The sequence below is a fragment of the Alligator mississippiensis genome, chromosome 1, assembly GCF_030867095.1.
Source record: "Alligator mississippiensis isolate rAllMis1 chromosome 1, rAllMis1, whole genome shotgun sequence".
Classification (NCBI taxonomy): Eukaryota; Metazoa; Chordata; order Crocodylia; family Alligatoridae; genus Alligator; species Alligator mississippiensis.
Window position 1 is genome coordinate 449370715 of NC_081824.1, and position 9822 is coordinate 449380536.

Sequence of the window (9822 nt, forward strand, 5' to 3'; positions counted from 1 at the left end):
CGCAATTCAAAAAGGATGTGGAGAAGCTGGAGAGAGTCTGTCCAGAGAAGAGCCACGCCCGCGCTATCAGAGGTCAGGGAAGCAGACCCTACGATGACAGGCTGAGAGCCCTGGGGCTATTTAGCCTGGATAAAGCCCAGGCTCGCTCAGAGTCAATCTGATGGCCACCTCTAAGGTGGTCACCCCTGATCAACAGTATCTGGGGAACGTTTGTTCACCAGAGCGCCCCAAGGGATGGATGACGACTAGGTCAAATGGTCATCAACTACTACAAGACCGTTTCAGGCTGGACATAAGGAAGAATTTCTTTCCTGTCCAAGCCCCCAAGGCAAGGTCTGTCTGGAACAGCCTGCCAGCGGAGGTGGTTCAAGCGCCTACCTTGAACACCTTCAAGAGCAAACTGGATGCTTATCTTGTTGGGCTCCTATGACCCCAGCTGACTTCCTGCCCTTTGGGCAGGGGGCTGGATGGACTCTATGATCTTCTGAGGTCCCTTCCAGCCCTAATGTCTATGAAATCTATGAGTTGAGTCAGGAGCGGCACACACCTGCCAGCCCCTGCCCACCCACACGGTGGCTTTCCCACAGCAGAACCAGCCAGTCGCTCAGTTGCCAGGCCCCAGGACTGACTGCCACTGCCCTGCCGGGGCCACCCCCGGCCCTGCTTGCTGGGCCGCTGGCCTGGGGGGCCCACTCCCCCTCTGGGGCTGGGCGGGTTATTGTTTCTCGGCCTCTTGAAGGCTCAGATCAGGTTGGCGGACAGGCCTAGGTCCGGCCGCTGCCTGGTCGGGCCTCGAGAGGCCGGGCGCTGGGGAGGACGGAGGCAGCGGTGGCGGAGATGAAGGCAGTGGCGTTGGCGATTTTGACAGAGGCGACAATGGCAGCGGAAGGAGCTGAAAGGAGAGAAGGACGGGAAGATCGAGATCCGTGGGAGAGCGGAAGCGGTGACCAGAAGATCGGAGGAGCGTTTGGAGGTCGAGGTGAGCGTTCAGCGAAGGAGGGAGGGTGGAGGGTGGTACAGCAGAGAGGGAAGGCCCAGGCGGGAGCAGGGGGGAGGAAGATCCCTGAAGAGGGAAGACCAGCGGTGGTGGAGGGAGGACGGCAGGAGCGTTCTGAGGAGGGGAAGGAAGCAGCAGGAGCTGCGGCAGCGTTGGGAGCGGAGAAAGAAGATGGAGGAGCAGGAAGGGGGACAAAATGAAGGCTGAAGGTGGTTTTGGGCCAGGAGGGCCACAAAGGACTGAAAACGTTGAATCGGGTGGACTTTATGGCCGCGGTTCTATTTTCAACATTGAAAGTGAACCCCAGGGATGTGAGCTGCGTGGTAGCTTTTGATAACTATAGACAATGGAATGTGACCTTTGCGGATGATAAGAACTACGCTGCTTTCTGGAAAGCTCATGGAGAGGCGGTGCAACAGGGAGTTGGAGGGGTTGCACTTTGAGGTGGGGCAGAAGGCATGTGCGAGAGTGTTGTTTATTAAAATGTATAATGATATGTTGGAGAAGGATGAGGTGGGGTTCTGGCTGGAAGGGAGGGTCCAAAGAGTGGTTTATGTTGAAAAAGTGCGAGACCGGTGGGTAATTTGGATGGGGTCGTGGAGGGCAAAGGTGGTCTTACATGGGGGGGGGGGGGGGGAGTCCAGGGGCAGTGAGGCATTTGAAGTCTATGGTGCATATTGGGCCCTATAAAGGGTATTTAACGTATCATGACCAGCCGAAGTTATGTAGCAGGTGTGGGCAGGGGGGCCACCTGGCAGCCTTTTGCCAATTGACCATATGCTTTCGCTGCAGGGCAATGGGGCACAGGGCCCAGTTTTGTAAAGAGAAGCTGGTATGCAGGGGCTGTGGGCGGGAGGGGCACATACAGTAGCAGTGCCCGTTTTCTAATGTGAATAAAGTGCGGCAGGGGGGAACCAGGAGGAGAACAGAAGAGAGGAGGGGAACGTGGAGGAGGAGGGGCAGCAGGAGGGGGGCGAGGGAATGGTGGTGGAGGAAACACCTGTGGAGGAGTGTGACAAGGGGGGAATAGAGGAAGGGGTAAGGGGTTTGCTGGAGGAGGAAAGAGAGATGGGGGGGGAGAGAAGGGAGGGAAAGGGGGAAGAAGGGATATGGTATTAAAACAACTGCGGGGTATGGTGGAGCAATTGGGGACGGGACAAACGAAGGGGAAGGACTGGGCGGAGGAGATGGAAACGATGGAACAGGGGGGTTTGAAGAAAAAGAAAAAAGAGATGGAAGGGAAGGGGTGGAAGAAGAAACTGGGGGTGGAGGAGGGAGGGAGCAAGAAGACAAGGGAAATGAAAGGGAGAGAGGGGGAAAGGAAAGGGAAGGAGGGGAGTGGTGTTTTGAGTCCGGGAGCTGTGGAAAGTCTCGTTGAGACAACTGGGATATGGAGGGAGGGCGTTGAATCATCCGGGGAGTCCTCGGAGAGCGGGAGTGGGGAGGAAGGGTGAAGGGGTAGGGTGGTTTTGTTGGTTTTTTGTAAAGGAATTGAAATGGAAGGGAGTTTCCGAATTGCCTCCGTAAATGTGCAGAGTTTATTTTCAAGAAAGAGGTGGGGAAGGGTGGGGGAGTTCCTAAAAACATTGAAAGTGGACATTATATGCTTGCAAGAATGTGGGATTGGTTGGGAGGGGAATTATGGTTTCTTGGGGAAAAGGTGGGAGAAGGGTCGGTTGTGTTGGGTGGGGGAAATAAGGCAGCAGGGGTGGGGATTTTGGTGAATGAGGCATGGGTGAGGGTGATTGGGGTGGACACTTTAATTGAAGGTCGTTTGCAGCACATGAGGGTGGAAAGGGGGGGGGGGATTTTCAACTTGTATGCACCTGTGGTGAAGGCTGAGAGAAGGGATTTCTTTAAGAAGATGGGGATATGTGGGGTGGGGGGGGAAAGGATTTTTGTTGGGGATTTCAATTGTATTTATAGAAAAGTGATAGGGAAGGGGGTGTGTGGAGGGGTATTGGATAGTACAGGGAGATGGTTGGGGAATTGGATTCGGGAGGAGGGGTTGGTGGACGTTTGGAAGGGGGAGCAGGTAGGAACAAGGATCGATCCGGGGGGAGGGAGGGTATCTACAATCGATTTTGTTTTGATCTCGGAAGGAGTGAGGGTGGAGGGTAAGGAGGTTTTAGAAGTGGGTTTTACTGATCACAAGGTGGTGAAGGTGGACTTGTGGGTAGGGGAGGGGGGGAGAGGGAAGGGAGTGTGGAAATTGAATACAAGGGTGTTGGGGGACGAGGGGGTGTATGGGAGGTTTGGGAGGGAGTATGGTGAGTGGCAGACAACAAAGGTTTTGTTTAAGTCAAGGTGGGAGTGGTGGAGGGTTACAAAGGAAAGAATTAAGAAGTGGTTTATGCAGGTGGGGAAGCAGAAGGCGTGGGAGAAAAGAAGGGAATTGAGGAGGCTGCAGGGGATGGTGCAGAAGTTGATTTGGGAGGCGGCAGGGGGGCGGGATGTGAAGCGGGAGTTGGGGGAGGCAAAGCAGGCGGTGGAAGAGTGGTTTCGGGGGAGGGAGCAGGGAAAAAATGTTTTTGCCACGGGTACCGTGGGTGGGGGAGGGGGAGGAATGGGGGAAGTATTTTTCTGAGAGGGTAAGGAAGGGGAAAAAGGAAGTGGGGCTGGTGATCATGGGAGAGGGGGTGCGGGTGGAAAATCAGGAAGAGGTGTTGAGGGAGGTGACGGGTTTTTATGTGGGGTTGTATAAGAGACAGGAGGTGGATGGGGGGACAAGGGGAAGGTGGTTGGGGGAATTGGAGGAGAGGGTGGGGGAAGAGGAGGGAGGGGATCTGGAGAGGGACATGACGGGAGGGGAGGTGAGGGAGGCGTTGGGGGGGAGGGGGGGAATGAAAAGGGGAAAGACACCGGGTTTGGATGGGCTACCAGTGGAATTTTACGAAAGGTTTTGGGAAGTGGTGGGAGGGATGTGGTGGAGGTGTTTCACGAGCTAATGGAGATGGGGGTAGTGGGGGAGGGGTTTGCGGTGGGGGTGGTGGCGTTGCTACACAAGAAGGAAATGAGGGAGGCGCTCCAAAATTGGAAGCCTGTCACTTTGTTAAATGTAGACTAAGTTATTCTCAAAGGTGTTGGCGATGCGGATGGGGAGGGTGTTGGGAAAGGTGGGGGTGGGGGGGGGGGGACCAGACATGTGCGGTGAAGGGTAGAAGGATTGTAGATACTCAATGGGTGATGAGAGAGATGCTGCAGTATGTGGGGAAGAGGGGATGGAAGGTGGTGGTGGGTAGTGTTGATTTTGAAAAGGTGTATGACAGTTTGGAGCACTGGTTTTTGTTTGGGGTTTTGGAGCTGATGGGGTTCCCGGGGAAATTTGTGGGGTGGGTGAGGGCATTGTATGAAGGGGCACGAAGCAGGATTTTGGTGAGGGGGGTTCTGGGGGGGGAGTTTCGAGTGGAGAGAGGGGTGCGGCAGGGGTGCCCCCTTTCTCCGGGTTTATTTATATGCAGGATAGAGCCTTTGGTGCAGCGGGTGCAGAGGGATGGGAGGGTGAGGGGGGTTCTGGTGCCGGGGGGGGGGGGGAGAAGAGGGAGTTAAGGTGATGGTATATATGGATGACATTGCTTTTGTGGTCAGGGACGAGGGGTCTTTGGGGAGGGTGGTAGAGGGAATTAGGGACTATGGGGAGGCGGCGGGGTTACAGGTAAATAAGGGGAAGAGCATTTTGTTGGCAATAGGGGAATGGAGGGGTTTGGAGGAGCAAGGGTGGCAGGTGGAGAGGGAGGGGGTGAAGGTGTTGGGAGTCTATATGGATGTGGGGGGGAAAGGGGAACGGGCGTGGGAGGGTGAAAAAGGTGGTAGGGATATGGGGTACAAGAAGGTTGTTGTTTAGGGGGAAGGTTAGTGTCATAAAGCAGTTTTTGTTACTGATGGTTTTATTTGTGGTGATGGTGTACCCGCCCACCTGGCTGCAGGTGAGGCAGGTACAGAGGGAAGTTTGTTTATTTTTCCGGGGGGGGGGGGGGGACAGAGAGGGTGGCAAGGGGGGAGGTGTATAAGAGGGAGGAGCTGGGAGGGTGGGGGGTACCGGAATTGGAAGTTTTTGTTTATGCACATTTTTGGAAGGGGGTGGTGAGGGCGGCGGGGTTGGAAGGGAGGAAAGTAGGGGAGTTTTGCAGATACTGGGTGGGGAGGTTTTTGAGAAGGCTGGGTTTGTATGGGGGGCGGTGGAACGGGGTGTGGGCTGAAAAGCCAGCAAAGTGGTACACGAGAGGGTGGAATTTTTTGAGGGCAAAGGGTTTGGAAGGGGTAGGGTATGAGGGTTTGAGGGATGCAAAGCGGGTGGGATGCAATGTCAGATATAGGGGAATTATCGGGGGTGCAGGTGGGGAGCGTACAGAAAGGGATAGTTGGGAAAAGGTGGAAGGGGTAGCATGAGGATTTCACATGGCAGGTGGTTCATAGGGTGATCCCTGTGAGGGCAGAACAGCGATAGTGGGGTCTGATAAGGTCGGCGGAGTGTCCGTGGGAGGGGTGTACACGGGAGGAGACGACTGTTCACGTGCTATGGGAATCTGCTTTTGCTCAACGGGTCCGGCGGAGGGTGGGGAGAGGCTTTGTGAGGCAATGGGGTGGGGGGATTGTGTGAGTTTTGAAGGGGCGCTGTATGGGTTAGTGGGTTGTAGGAAGAGGGAGTGGGAGGTTAGGGTGTTATTACTTTGTGCACAGGTGACAATTTGGAAAGCGAGGCGTTTGTGGGTGCAAAAAGGGCTTTATTTTTCATCACAGGAGTGTATTTATTTATTGTACGCAGAGTTGGGATCTTATCGTAGTAGAGGGAAAGGGGAGTGGGAGGGGATGGAGTGGAGGAGGCTTTTTGAGTGAAGGGAGGGATAGCCATTAGGATTTTGGTGTAGAGTAAAAAAAGGGGGAATGGGGAAGGGTTAATTTGAAGGGTTAAAAGGGGTTTTTTGGATGTCTGTTCCAAGTTGGGTTTCTGTTTGGAGAAAAGAAATGTAATTGTCCTTTGGTTGTTTTGAAAGTAATGTGGTATGATGGGAATTTATGTAAACATTTGCGTTTGGAGCGGGATAATCAAAGTTTTTGTTGTTTGAGTTGAGATTTCAATATTTTGGTACTATGTCAATAAAAAAAAATCTGTTCTTATCAGTTTAATCGCTGATACGTTCTCGATGTGAGGACTGACGCATTAAACACGTTTTTGGTGCCGGGAGCGAGCCTCAGAGCTTGCTCCAGCCCCTCCACGCATCGGCCCGGTATTGTAGTGCCTCCGGGCCTGGTGCCCGCTCCCCTTCTGGGGGAGCGCCGCCTTCCTCCTCTCTGGGTTCCAAAAGCAGCATGTGGTGGGAGAAACCTCCCTAAGGTTGGTTGTCTAGCTGTAATTTGATAGACAGACAACGCGGATAAAGAAAGACAGCTGTTTATTTGCTTGAGCAAAGACCATAAAGCCAGCAAAAGGCAAAATGGCCCCCCCCTCAAGGGTGAGGTGATCTTCTATACTTCTTACAACAAGGCAAGACTACATGGTTAACAACAAAGCAATACTTGGGTGGTGCTTTACAAATCTTTGTAACAGCATATTTCTATTAAGCTGAACTAGAACTTATTAAAAGCTATAAGTTAAGTAACAGTAACATTATAATATGTTAGCAAAACCTTATACAGTAGTAGATACTTCTCAAGGACACAACCAGTGCACCCAGAACAATGGTTTCCCTGTCTTATTTTACTTCTTGCTGTAGCTGATTTTTCAGCACACAGACACAGATCCACTTTTTAACTCAGAAAATGCTTAATACAGTTAAAATGATTACTTGACACAAGCAAAGGCCTAGCTATCATTCTGCCTTGTGGTCAGCTGTATTGCTAGGCCACAGGTCATGCCTTGTATTCAGCTGTAAAGCTAATACTTAATAATCCAAATTATTGTAAGCCTAACAGTATGCTATCAGAAAACTATTCTATTTCAGGGTAATAACAAACCTGCGCACTACAATTCCTCCCTTTGTTTTAATTTTCCAGAGGAAATTTTGGAACACACTTTTAGGTATTTAACTTTTTGTGGGGTTAGGTTTTGATGATTGATGCTGGATATTTGTATAAACTGACCATATATTTTTACTTGTCTTTGCATAAACTGTTGTCCTAGACAGCACAGACACTGAAAACAGCACAACAGGCAGATTATAGTTATAACAATTCCGATTAAGCTTAATATAAAAGGTCTAAGCCATCCCGTAAGGGAAGGCAACCAATTAGTGAGCCAACTAAGAGATGTATCTTTGGGGATTTTAGCTATATCTTTAGCTTTTTGGATATGGACAGCTGTATCATTGAGGTGGGTTTGTACTATTGTAAAAGAACTGCTAACCCAAACTCAACATTCTGGTCCGATATCCGCACAAGCTCCCCCTTGAGCAGCAAGGAGAAAATCAAGGGCTATACGGTTTTCAATTATCATTTGTCAGAGTTCTTCTTGGTGTCAGCCAAGGCAGCAATGGCCTTCAAGAGTTCCTTGTGATCTTTACTGAATTTATGAGCCATGATTTTTATCACAGCTTGCAGGCATGGTGTAAATCTTCCAAGACAAGCAGTGTCTATTCCTGGGAGTATATCTGCTAAAGAACACCCGACTAATACTCCTTTGGTAAGCGGAGTTTTTTGATATTTGTCTACTATATCACGGCTTTCTTGCAAATCCCTCTTGTTTCGCCACCTGCCCCATGGAAGGTGCGTGGCGAAGGACATAGAGGGTTTTAGCATTGCCGGATAGCAGATACCTTTTCCTTTGGCAGGGATTTTATGGTAGGCGTGGGAGCCACACACCCAGTATTGTCCTTTTAAAGCAGCGAGGTTTGAATACTTAGGAGGTATTCAGCCCCCATTTCCTAATCCTAGCACCCCGCGTTCACCCTTTGATTTAAAGGAAGGATTTGCAGTTCCATTGAAGAAGCATTGTCCCCGGGAGGTATCAGTGTACAAACAATACCACAAGGTATTATTTAAAGAGGAGATGGGGGTGCAGATAGGATTAGTGCCCTTGGTTAAATTGTTGTTGTTGTAGAAATCATTGTAAGAGCTGCAATAGGTAGGAGTTGCTGTGTTGTTATTACGCCAGTCTCCTCCACTTGAACTAGTAAAATAGTGGTGACATATATGTTTGTGTCTAAATTAATGCAGTCTGATACTGAGCAGTTTATATAGAAACACCAATTTTTAACAACAGGCTTTATTAAAAGGAACTCTTGTTGACTTTGGTCCCAAGCTTGGTTATTAGAGGGGTTTAAAAGTGACTCGATGGGGCCCAAGGGGATGGGAGTCATGGGAATTTCTCCTTGGGTGTGGAGAGGAAAATGACTGTACACCCAACAATCACTTTGGTTTTCTGCTTTAGCGGCTCTGTCAACGTATTGGAGATACATATTATCATCAGAGATATGGGCAACAGTAGGCTTAAGAGTAGCCTTAGCCTGAAGAGATTTTGTAAGTTGTCTGAAAACTGGGTGGGGTTAGGCTTTATACAATATTCTGTTCCATAAGTAAATACCTGAACTTCTGCTGAACTATAGCAATGTGAGGGAGGATATCAACGGGCAATGTTGACCTTCCCGGCTATATCAGAGAGTTCGATTGAATCACTTATTCAGACAGGAAAACCTCGGGCACCAGGATTAGCACACTTATAGCAACTGGCAGCTATAGCCGACCCCTGTGAGAGACTTATTTCTCCAGCAAAGAGAAAGATTAGAAATAACATAGTTATAAAAACCATATTATAATAAAAATCAGCACAAACAGTATGTATAACCCTGCAGCTCTTAATAACTGATCTTCTGGGACATGTTACAGTCTCAAAGTGCTCGGTTTCAGCTGATCCAAAAGTGTCTAGAGGATGCAGTACTTGGAGTTCGGTGCTCTCTGGGCTGGGCAGGACCCCAAAAGGGTGACAGTTCATTAGTGGACCTTGGTTAGTTTGAGTTTTATATTATCTAATGGGCTGCAGGTCCAGGAGGTGTTTGTCTTAATTTTTTTGTCCGTTTCTGGCTCACCCTTGTCGCGGTCAGGCGGGCGTGCGGTCCTCCCGCAAAGTCTGCAGTCGTCTTCTTCTGGCTACCCCTTTTCCAGGTCAGGGAAGCTCGCGTTGGAGCCAATCCTGAGCTCTGATGAAACTTCTGTCTTCTTTGTATGAGTATAATGAATCCAGTTGTCTTTTTCTGATACTCTTATGGCAGTGTGGGAGGTGAGGAGGACTTCATACGGTCCTTGTCACTTAGGTTTAAGGGGAGACCGTTTCCAAGTTTTTATATACACCCAGCCTCCAGGCTGGATGCGATGTGCTGGGACATCGGCAGGGAGGGGTTGGCTTAAAGCAGCATACTTATGGAGAGATTTTAACTGAGACTGTAGAGATAAAATATAAGAGGTGAGTCCTTTATCGCCTAAAAGAGAAGACATGTGAGCCGGAAGTAAGGGGAAATGTTGGGGAACAGGGTGTCCAAACACACGTAAGGGCTCAGCTTTAGTTTTTTCCTGGGGGTGGTTCTGATGGACATAAGGGCCAGTGGGAGAATCTTAGTTCATTTTAACCCGCTCTCAGCACATAGCTTTTTAATTTTTTGTTTCAGGGTTTGATTCATTCTCTCTACTTGTCCTGAGCTTTCTGGGTGCCAAGGGGTATGGAATTTATATTCTATTCCTAGGCAGTTGGCCAGTGTTTTATTTAAGTCAGCAGTAAAATGTAATCCTTGAGTGCTTTTAATGATACGTGGAAGACCAAACCTGGGTATAATTTTATTAAGGAGTATTTTTACTACTTGTTGTGCTGTAGCTCTTCTGGTGGGGAAGGCTTCTAC

At 49.8% G+C, this 9822-nt stretch overlaps 1 non-coding gene across 1 annotated transcript; it reads left to right on the forward strand.

Moving 5' to 3' along the window:
• The first annotated feature begins 6075 nt into the window (after positions 1–6075).
• Positions 6076–6259, forward strand: LOC132247895 (U2 spliceosomal RNA). Its single transcript, XR_009459297.1, has one exon. It is a non-coding gene; the product is annotated as a U2 spliceosomal RNA (small nuclear RNA).
• Positions 6260–9822: the final 3563 nt, after the last annotated feature.